This window comes from Oryx dammah, unplaced genomic scaffold, assembly GCF_014754425.2.
Source record: "Oryx dammah isolate SB20612 unplaced genomic scaffold, SCBI_Odam_1.1 HiC_scaffold_18, whole genome shotgun sequence".
Lineage (NCBI taxonomy): Eukaryota > Metazoa > Chordata > Mammalia > Artiodactyla > Bovidae > Oryx > Oryx dammah.
In genome coordinates, this window is record NW_024070202.1 from 33128155 (window position 1) to 33138253 (window position 10099).

The 10099-nt window shown below is 37.1% G+C and overlaps 1 non-coding gene across 1 annotated transcript; it reads left to right on the forward strand.

Moving 5' to 3' along the window:
• The first annotated feature begins 240 nt into the window (after window positions 1-240).
• Window positions 241-312, forward strand: TRNAC-ACA. Its single transcript has one exon. It is a non-coding gene; the product is annotated as a tRNA-Cys (tRNA).
• The last annotated feature ends 9787 nt before the right edge of the window (window positions 313-10099 follow it).

Sequence of the window (10099 nt, forward strand, 5' to 3'; positions counted from 1 at the left end):
GTATGATTAGTTTAAATAAATGTTCTATATTGAGAAGAATTTGTATTCTCCAATTCTTGATTATTTTTTTCAAATACTAGTCACATTTTTGTCAGTTTGATCTATTAATAACAGAAGTTTTAAAGTATCATTCTGATTAATTTCTTAAGTTATTCTTAAGATATGTCTATTTTTGCTTTCGGTATTTTCAGTCTGTTTTGATGCATTCAGTTTTAGGGTTTTTATAGAGTCTCTTAGACTTCCCTGGTGGCTCAGAGGGTAAAGCATCTGCCTACAATGCAGGAGACCCAGGTTCAATCCCTGGGTTGGGAAGATCCCCTGGAGAAGGAAATGGCAACCCACTCCAGTATTCTTGCCTGGAAAATCCCATGGATGGAGGAGCCTGGTAGGCTACAGTCCACAGGGCTGCAAAGAGTCAGACACAACTGAGCGACTTCACTTTCACTTTCATTTTTGGCCCCTTAAGGATTTCTTTGAGTTTTTTCCCCATGTGTTTGCCATGTTTAAAAGAGTATTTATTATATTTTATCTAGTATTTCTACTTTGGGGAGGAGAAAAGATTTTCCTTAAATTCCTGCTTTCCATTCCAAGGACAAATTTTTGCTGTCTCTAGAGAGAGTTCCAAACTTTTCTCTTCTTTTCTTCTTTGAAAGTTATCGTTACCCTTTGTTGTTGATTTGAGTGAGCAGTTAAACTTAATGGTCAAAGTGTGTGATGTTGTGATGTAAACAAGTCTGGCACCAATAGTAAGTATTCATTAGTTCCTTTTAGATAGTTTCTATTGTCATGTAATTAAAAAATACCCAGATCTCTAGAAGAGTCAAAAATGGCAAGACTATCTATCTATCTGTTTTTGTGCCAGTCCCATACTGTTTTGATGACCGAATACTTTGTAGTATACTTTGTAGTATAGTCTGAAGTCAGGGAGCCTGATTCCTCCAGCTCTATTTTTCTTTCTCAAGATTTTTTTTGGCTATTGAGGGTTTTTTGTATTTCCATAAGTTGAAAACTTTTTTTGTTCTAGTTCTGTGAAAAAATACCGCTGGTAATTTGATATGAATTGCATTCAATCTCTAGATAGCTTTGGGTAGTATAATTATTTTGACAGTATTTTCATTCTTCCAATCCAAGGACATGGTATATCTTCTGTCTGCTTGTCATCTTTGATTTCTCTCATTAGTGTTTCATAGTTTTATGACTACAGCTCTTTTGCCTCCTTACATAGGTTTATTCCTAGGTATTTTGTTCTTTCAGATGTGACAGTAAATGGGATTGGTTCCTTATTTTTCTTTCTGATCTTTCATTGTTAGTATATAGGAATGTAAGAGATTTGTTTGCTAATTTTGTGCCCTGCAACTTTACCAGATTCACTGATGAGCTCTAGTAGTTTGGTGGTGTCTTTAGGGTTTTCTGTGTATACTATCATGTCATCTACAGACAGTGACAGTTTTACTTCTTTCCCAATTTGGATTCCTTTTATTTCATTTTCCTCCTTGATTTCCATGGCTAGGATATCCAAAATTATGTTGAATAAACGTGGTGAGAGTAAACATCCCTTGTCTTGTTCCTGATCTTTGAGGAAATGCTTTTATTTTTTCACCATTGAGAATGATGTTACCTGTGTGTTTGTTGTATATGACCCTTTGTTTGTTGAGGTAGATTCCCTCTGTACTCACTCTCTAGAGAGTTGTTTTTTTTTTTTTAAACATAAATGGGTGTTGTTTTGCTCAAAGTGTTTTCTGCATCTATTGAGATGATCATATGATTTTTATTCTTCAGTTTGCTAATGGGGTGTATTACATCGAGTGATTTGCATATATTGAAGAATCCTTATTTCCCTAGAATAAATCCCACTTGATCATGGTGTATGATCCTTTTAATGTAATGTTGGATTTGGTTTGCTAGTACTTCGTTGAGGATTTTTACATCTATGGTCATTAGTGATAATTGGCCTGTAGTTTTCTTTTTTGTGGTATCTTTGTCGGGGTTTTGGTATCAGGGTGATGATGACCTCTTACAATGAGCTTAGGAGTGTTCTTTTCTCAGCAGTTTTTGGGAGGAGTTTCAGGAGGATATTGCTATTGTTGCTTTTTTGATTTCCATTTGTATGGAATATCTTTTTCTGTCCCCTCACTTTCAGCCTGGATGTGTTCCTAGATCTGAAGTGGGTCTCTTGTAGATAGCATATATATGGGTCTGTTTTTGTATCCATTCAGGCAGTCTGTGTCTTTTGGTTGGAGCATTTAATCCATTTACATTTAAAGTAATGTTCCTATTGCCATTTTCTTAATTATTTTGGATTTGTTTTTGGAGATTTTTTTATCTTCCTCTTTTTCTTGGCTTCTCTTCTGATTAAATCCCATGGACAGAGGATCATGGTGGGCTACAATCCACAGGGTCACAAGAGTTGAACATGACTTAGCATCTAAACCACCACCGCTTGTAAATTATGTATTGCTTTTCCTTTGTTACCTTTATTGTTTTTCTCTGTGTTTAATTTTTTCAGTTTGATTGATATGTCTTGGCGTGTTCCTCCTTGCCTTTATCCTGGATGGGACTCTCTGTACTTTCCCAGACTTGAGTCAGTGTTTCCTGTCTCATGTTAGGGAATTTTTCAGCTATAATCTCTAAAAATGTTTTTCTCAGGCCCTTTCTCTCTCTTCTCTTTCAGGGACCCCTATAAAGTAAGTGTTGGTGTGTTTAATGTCCCAGATATCTCAAAGGTTAGGTTTTACATTGTAATCCTTAATCAGTGACTATAAAAATAGTAAGAGATGTAGAAAAAAATCTAACAGCTAAATTAAAATGGAATGCTGAAAATATTCAAATTACCCAAAAGAAGGCGGGGGGTGGGGGGGAAGGCTAAGAGAAAACAGTCAACTGGTAGAACTAACTCCAATTGTATTATTAATTGCATTAAATATAAATGACCTAGACACACCAATTAAAAGAGATCCTTTGGGGGAAAAAACTCAACATATAAAATTTAAAAAAACTTTACTATAGTAATACAGACAGTTTAAAAGTAAAAGATATAAAAAGATATTCCATGCAGAAACTAATTGAAGGAAAGTTGGAGTGACTGTATTAATATCAGATAATGTGAATTCCAGAACAATGAAAATTGATGTGATTGAATGTGGACATTTACATAATAAAAAGAGAGTCTGTTTGTCCAGAAGACATAAAAAATCCTAAGATACATACAGTTAACAGAGCTTCAAAAAGCAAAAGCTGTTGGACCTGACCAGAGAATTAAAGATAGAAAAATCTACAGTAGGGACTTCCCTGCTGGTGCAGTGGTTGAGACTCCATACTCGCATTGCAGGGCATGGGTTTGATCCCTGGCAGGAAAGTAAGGTCTCACATGCCTCACAATGTGGCTGCCCCACCAAAAAAGAGAGAAATCTACAGTTGTACTTATCAACTACAGTGTCCCTGTGTGGATGCTCAACTCTTCATTTGTGTTTGACTCTATATGACCCCATGGACTGTAGCCTGCCAGGCTCCTCTGTCCGTGGAATTCTGCAGGCAAGAATACTGGGGTGGGTTGCATTTCCTACTCCAGGGAATCTTCCCGACCCAGGGACTGAAACTTCATCTCTTGAGTCTCCTGCTTTGGCAGGTGAATTCTTTACCAACTGTACCATCTGGGAAGCCCCATCAACTACAGCACTCCTGTAATAACCAGTAGGTCAATAGACAGAATATCAGTAATATAGAAGATCTGAACAGCATAACATAACAGCAATAATATAAAACAGCATAAAAATATTACAGCATATAAAGAATAAAAAATAAAACAGCATGTAGAAATATTACAACAGCAATAATATAGAAGATCTGAACCAACTGACTAAATTGACATTTATAAAACACTCCACCCAACAGCAGTAGGTTGTATGTTCTTTTCAAGGGCAAAGGGAACATTCAAAAAGAGCTTACTCTGAGCCATAACACAACCTTAACAAATTTAAAAGAATTAAAATCATACAAAGTATATACTCTGACCCTAACAAAATTAAACTAGAAATTAAGAACAGAAGCATCTGAAAAATCATCAACTATTTTTGAATTTTAAAAAAATTGTAAGTAATTCATATTTCAAAGAGGAAGTCTCAGGGAAAATTAGACAGTATTTTGAACTGAATGAAAAATTAAATGCATCATACCATTTATGGAATGAAGTTAAAGCAGTGTTAGGCATTAAATAAGGAAGGTTGTATTAGAAAAAAAGAAAGGTTTAAAGCCAATAATTCAAGATTCCATCTGAAGAAACTAAAAAAAACAAGAGAAAATTAAACCCAAAGCAAGGGGAAAGTTCAGAATAATAAAGATAAAGGCAAAAATTGATGAAATTAAAAACCTAAAAACAATAAATAAAACCAATCACATGAAAGGCTAGTTGTTTTAAAGCATTAATACATTTTAATTTTATTAACTCTTGGTCTAGAGTGAGCAAGAAAGAGAAGACCAACTACCAGTATCAGGAGTGAAAGTGGGCATATCATTATAGATCCTACATTCAAAGGATAAGTAAATACTATGAACCACTCTTAACATAAATTTGACAGCATGGATGAAATGGATCAATTTCTTCAAAGACAAATCCTAACAAGACTTAACAGAGAAATAGATAACTTGCCTAGTCCTGCATCTATTAAAGAGATTGAATAACAAATGGTCTCTTTTATAAGGGCCCTAACCCCATTTATGAGGGCTTATGATGTGATAACCTCCCCAAAGCCCCACTTTCAAACACCATCACACTTGGGGATTAGGTTTCAGTGTTGGAGAGACACAAACATTCAGTGTGTAGCTGGAATCTACAGAAGTCTATAGCAGGGTAGTGCTGCTTAGCTTTAGGATTAGTGACATTTTGGACCTGATAATTCCTCTAAAACTCAATATTGTTAAGATGTCAGTTCTCTCTATATTGATCTATAGATCTAGTGTCCCCTCAAAATGTTAGCAGGCTTTTTTTGTAATGTGGGAGACCCGGGTTCGATTCCTGGGTCGGGAAGATCCCCTAGAGAAGGAAATGGCAATCCACTCCAGCACTCTTGCCTGGAAAATCCTATGGATGGAGGAGCCTAATAGGCTACAGTCCATGGGGTCGCAAAGAGTTGGACACGACTGAGCGACTTCACTTTCACTTTCACTTTGTAGATATTAAACTGATTCTGTAAATGGCTAGCCTAGGTAACTAGAATAGGCAAAACAGTTTCACAAGGGAAGAACAAAGTTGGATGCTCAAAGTCTCTGATTTTGAGAATTTTCAGGAAATAGTGATTAAAGGGTGTATTATTGGTAAATTACAATTTCAATTAAATATTAAAGTAAATTAAATATTAGGACTTCCCTGTAGCTCAAACGGTAAAGAAGCTGCCTGCAATGCAGGAGACCTGGATTTAATCCCTGGGTCAGGAAGATCTGAATGGGAAAGGGAATTGACAATCCATTCCTGTATTCTTGCCTGGAGAATCCCATAGACAGAGAAGCCTAGAGGGCTACAGTTCATGGGGTGGCAAAGAGTTGGACACGACTGGGCAACTAACACTTACTTACACTTACGTATTGGTAAAAGCTTTCGTATATACATAAATATATGAGTTGCTAAGTTGTATCCGACTCTGCGATTCCATGAACTGGCTCTTCTGTGCATCGGATTTCCCAAGGCAAGAATTCTGGAGTGGGTTGCTATTCCCTTCTCAGGGGATCGTCCCAACCCAGCGATCAAACCTGGGTCTCTGGCTTAGAGGACAGATTGTTTACCACTGAGCCACCTGGGAAGTAGAATGGAGTAGAGTCCAGAAACAAGAGGCACACAGATAGGCTCGATTGGTTTTTTACTAAGAAGAAAAGGCATTTCACTGGTAAATTGATCATCTTTTCCAAAAAATGGTGCTAGAACAATGGGATTCAGGTCAGTTTCTTCACTCAGTTGTGTCCGACTCTTTGCCACCCCATGGACTGCAGCACACCAGGCCTCCCTGTCCATCACCAACTCCCAGAATTTACTCAGACTCATGTCCACTGAGTCAGTGATGCCATCCAACCATTACATCCTCTCTTGTCCCCTTCTTCTCCCACCTTCAATCTTTCCCAGCATCAGAGTCTTGTCAAGTGAGTCAGTTCTTCACATCAGGTAGCCAAACTATTGGAGTTTCAGCTTCAGCTTCAGTTCTTCCAAGGAATATTCAGGACTGATTTCCTTTAGGATTGACAGATTTGATCTTCTTGCTGTCCAAGGGACTCTCAAGAGTCTTCTCCAACACCACAGTTCAAAAGCATCAATTCTTCGGCACTCAGCTTTCTTTATGGTCCAACTCTCACATCCATACATGACTACTGGAAAAACCATAGCTCTGACTAGATGGACCTTTGTTGGCAAAGTAATGTCTCTGCTTTTTAATATGGTGTCTAGGTTGTTCATAGCTTTTCATTCAAGGAAGAAGCGTCTTTTAATTTCATGGCTGCAGTCACCATCTGCAGTGATTTTGGAGGCCCCCAAAATAAAATCTGTCACTGTTTCCATCGTTTCCTCACCTGTTTGCTATGAAGTGATGGGACCGGATGCCATGATCTTTATATCTGAATGTTGAGTTTTAAGCCAACTTTTTCACTCTCCTCTTTCACTTTCATGAAGAGGCTCTTTAGTTCTTCTTTGCTTTCTGCTATAAGGGTGGTATCATCTGCATATCTGAGGTTATTGATATATCTGAGGTTATTGATATTTCTTCCGGCAATCTTGATTCCAGCTTGTGCTTCATCCAGCCTGGCATTTCGCATGATGTTCTCTGCATATAAGTTAAATAAGCAGGGTGATAATATACAGCCTTGATGTACTCCTTTCCCAATTTTGAACCAGTCTGTTGTTCCATGTCCAGTTCTAACTGTTGCTTCTTGACCTGCATACAGTTTTCTCAGGAGGCAGGTCAGGTGGTCTGGTATTCCCATCTCTTGAAGAATTTTCCAGTTTGTTTTGATCCACACAGTCAAAGTCTTTGGCATAGTCAATAAAGCAGAAATAGATGTTTTTCTGGAACTCTCTTGCTTTTTATGTGATTCAGTGGATGCTGGCAATTTGATCTGTGGTTCCTCTGCCTTTTCTAAATTCAGCTTGAACATCTGGAAGTTCATGGTTCACATACTGTTGAGGCCTGGCTTGGAGAATTTTTTTTTTTTCACTGTTTTATTGAGTGCATTTTTATTTATTATTTTATTTGATTGATTTAAAAAATTTTTTATTTATTTTAATTGGAGACTAATCACTTTACCATATTGTATTGTTTTTGCCATACATCAACATGAATCTGCCACGGGTATACACGTGTTCCTCATCCTGAACCCCCCTCCCACCTCCCTCCCTGTACCATCTCTCTGGGTCATCCTAGTGCACCAGCTCCAAGCATCCTGTATCATGCATTGTACCTGGACTGGTGATTCATTTCATATATGATATTATACATGTTTCAATGCCATTCTCCCAAATCAAATTTTGAGCATTATTTTACTAGCATGTGAAATGAGTGCAATTGTTCTGTAGTTTGAGCATTCTTTGGCATTGCCTTTCTTTGGGACTGGAATGAAAACTGACCTTTTCCAGTCCTGTGGCCACTGCTGCGTTTTCCAAATTTGCTGACATATTGAATGCACACTTTCACAGCATCGTCTTTTAGGATTTGAAATAGCTCAACTGGAATTCCATAACCTCCACTAGTTTGTTTGTAGTGATACTTCCTAAGGCCCACTTGACTTCACATTCCAGGATGTCTGGCTCTAGGTGAGTGATCACACCATCGTGATTATCTGGGTCATGAAGATCTTTTTTGTATTGTTCTTCTATGTATTCTTGCCACCTCTTCTTAATATCTTCTGCTTATGTTAGGTCCATATCATTTCTGTCCTTTTTCGAGCCCATCTTTGCATGAAATGTTCCCTTGGTATCTCTGATTTTCTTGAAGAGCCCTCTAGTCTTTCCCATTCTATTGTTTTCCTCTATTTCTTTGCATTGATCACTGAGGAAGGCTTTCTTATCTCTCCTTGCTATTGTTTGGAACTCTGCCTTCAAATGGGTATATCTTTCCTTTTCTCCCTTGCCTTTCACTTCTCTTCTTTTCTCAGCTATTTGTAAGGCCTCCTCAGACCACCATTTTGCCTTTTTGCATTTCTTTTTCTTGGAGGTGGTCTTGATCCCTGCCTCCTGTACAGTGTCACAAACCTCTGTCCATAGTTCTATATTGCAAAAAAATTCAACTTTGAGTTCTACCTCACACCACATACAAGAATTAATTCAAAATGGATCTTAGACTAAATGTGAAAACATAAGAACCGTTAAAAACATAAAACATCGTTGTTATGTTTAATTAGGCAAACATTTTAGGTAACACAACAGAAGTGTAATCCATGAAGCAAAAAATAATGACGTGTAGACTTCAGGAAAATTACTAACTTTTTTCCTCCAAAAGACATTGTTGAGAGAATAAAACAAGCCATAGGCTGGGAGAAAATAGTTGCTAACCACATGTCTGACAAAGACGTGTATCCAAAATATGCTAAGAACTATGAGAATATAATAATTATTATTTTTTCCCATTCTGAAGGCTGTCTTTTCACCTTGCTTATAGTTTCCTTTGTTGTGCAGAAGCTTTTAAGTTTAATTAGGTCCCATTTGTTTATTTTTGCTTTTATTTCCAATATTCTGGGAGGTGGGTCATAGAGGATCCTGCAGTGATGTATGTCGGAGAGTGTTTTGCCTATGTTCTTCTCTAGAAGTTTTATAGTTTCTGGTCTTATGTTTAGATCTTTAATACATTTTGAGTTTATTTTTGTGTATGGTGTTAGAATGTGTTCTAGTTTCATTCTTTTACAAGTGTTGACCAGTTTTCCCAGCACCATTTATTAAAGAGATTGTCTTTAATCCATTGTATATTCTTGACTCCTTTGTCAAAGATAAGGTGTCCATAGGTGTGTGGATTATCACTGGGCTTTCCATTTTGTTCCATTGATCTATATTTCTGTCTTTGTGCCAGTACCATACTGTCTTGATGACTGTGGCTTTGTAGTAGAGCCTGAAGTCAGGCAGGTTGATTCTTCCAGTTCCATTCTTCTTTCTCCAGATTGCTTTGGCAATTCGAGGTTCTTTGTATTTCCATACAAATTGTGAAATTATTTGTTCTAGTTCTGTGGAAAATACCACTGGTAGCTTGATAGGGATTGCATTGAATCTGTAGATTGCTTTGGGTAGTATATTCATTTTCACTATATTGATTCTTCTGATCCATGAACGTGTTATATTTCTCCATCTATTAGTGTCCTCTTTGATTTCTTTCACCAGTGTTTTCTAGTTTTCTATATATAGGTCTTAGTTTCTTTAGGTAGATATATTCCTAAGTATTTTATTCTTTTCATTGCAGTGGTGAATGGAATTGCTTCCTTAATTTCTCTTTCTATTTTCTCATTATTAGTGTATAGGAATGCAAGGGATTTCTGTGTTGTGATTTTATATCCTGCAATGTTACTATGTTGGCAATTATATGCCAATAAAATGGACAGCATGGAAGAAATGGACAAATTATTAGAGTAGTACAACTTTCCAAAACTGAACCAGGAAGAAATAAAAAATCTTGAGAGACCCATCACAAGCATGGAAATTGAAACTGTAAACAGAAATCTTCCAGCAAACAAAAGCCCCGGTCCAGATGGCTTCACAGCTGAATTCTACCAAAAATTTAGAGAAGAGCTAACACCCATCCTACTCAAACTTTCCATAAAATTACAGAGGAAAGGAAACTTCCAAACTCATTCTATGAGGCCACCATCACCCTAATACCAAAACATGACAAAGATGCCACAAAAAAAGAAACTACAGGCCAATATCACTGATGAACATAGATGCAAAAATCCTTAACAAAATCCTAGCAATCAGAATCCAACAACACATTAAAAAGATCATACACCATGACCAAGTGGGCTTTATCCCAGGGATGCAAGGATTCTTCAGTATCCACAAATCAATCAATGTAATACACCACATTAACAAATTGGAAAAATAAAGCCTTATGATTATCTCAATAGATGCAGAGAAAGCCTTTGA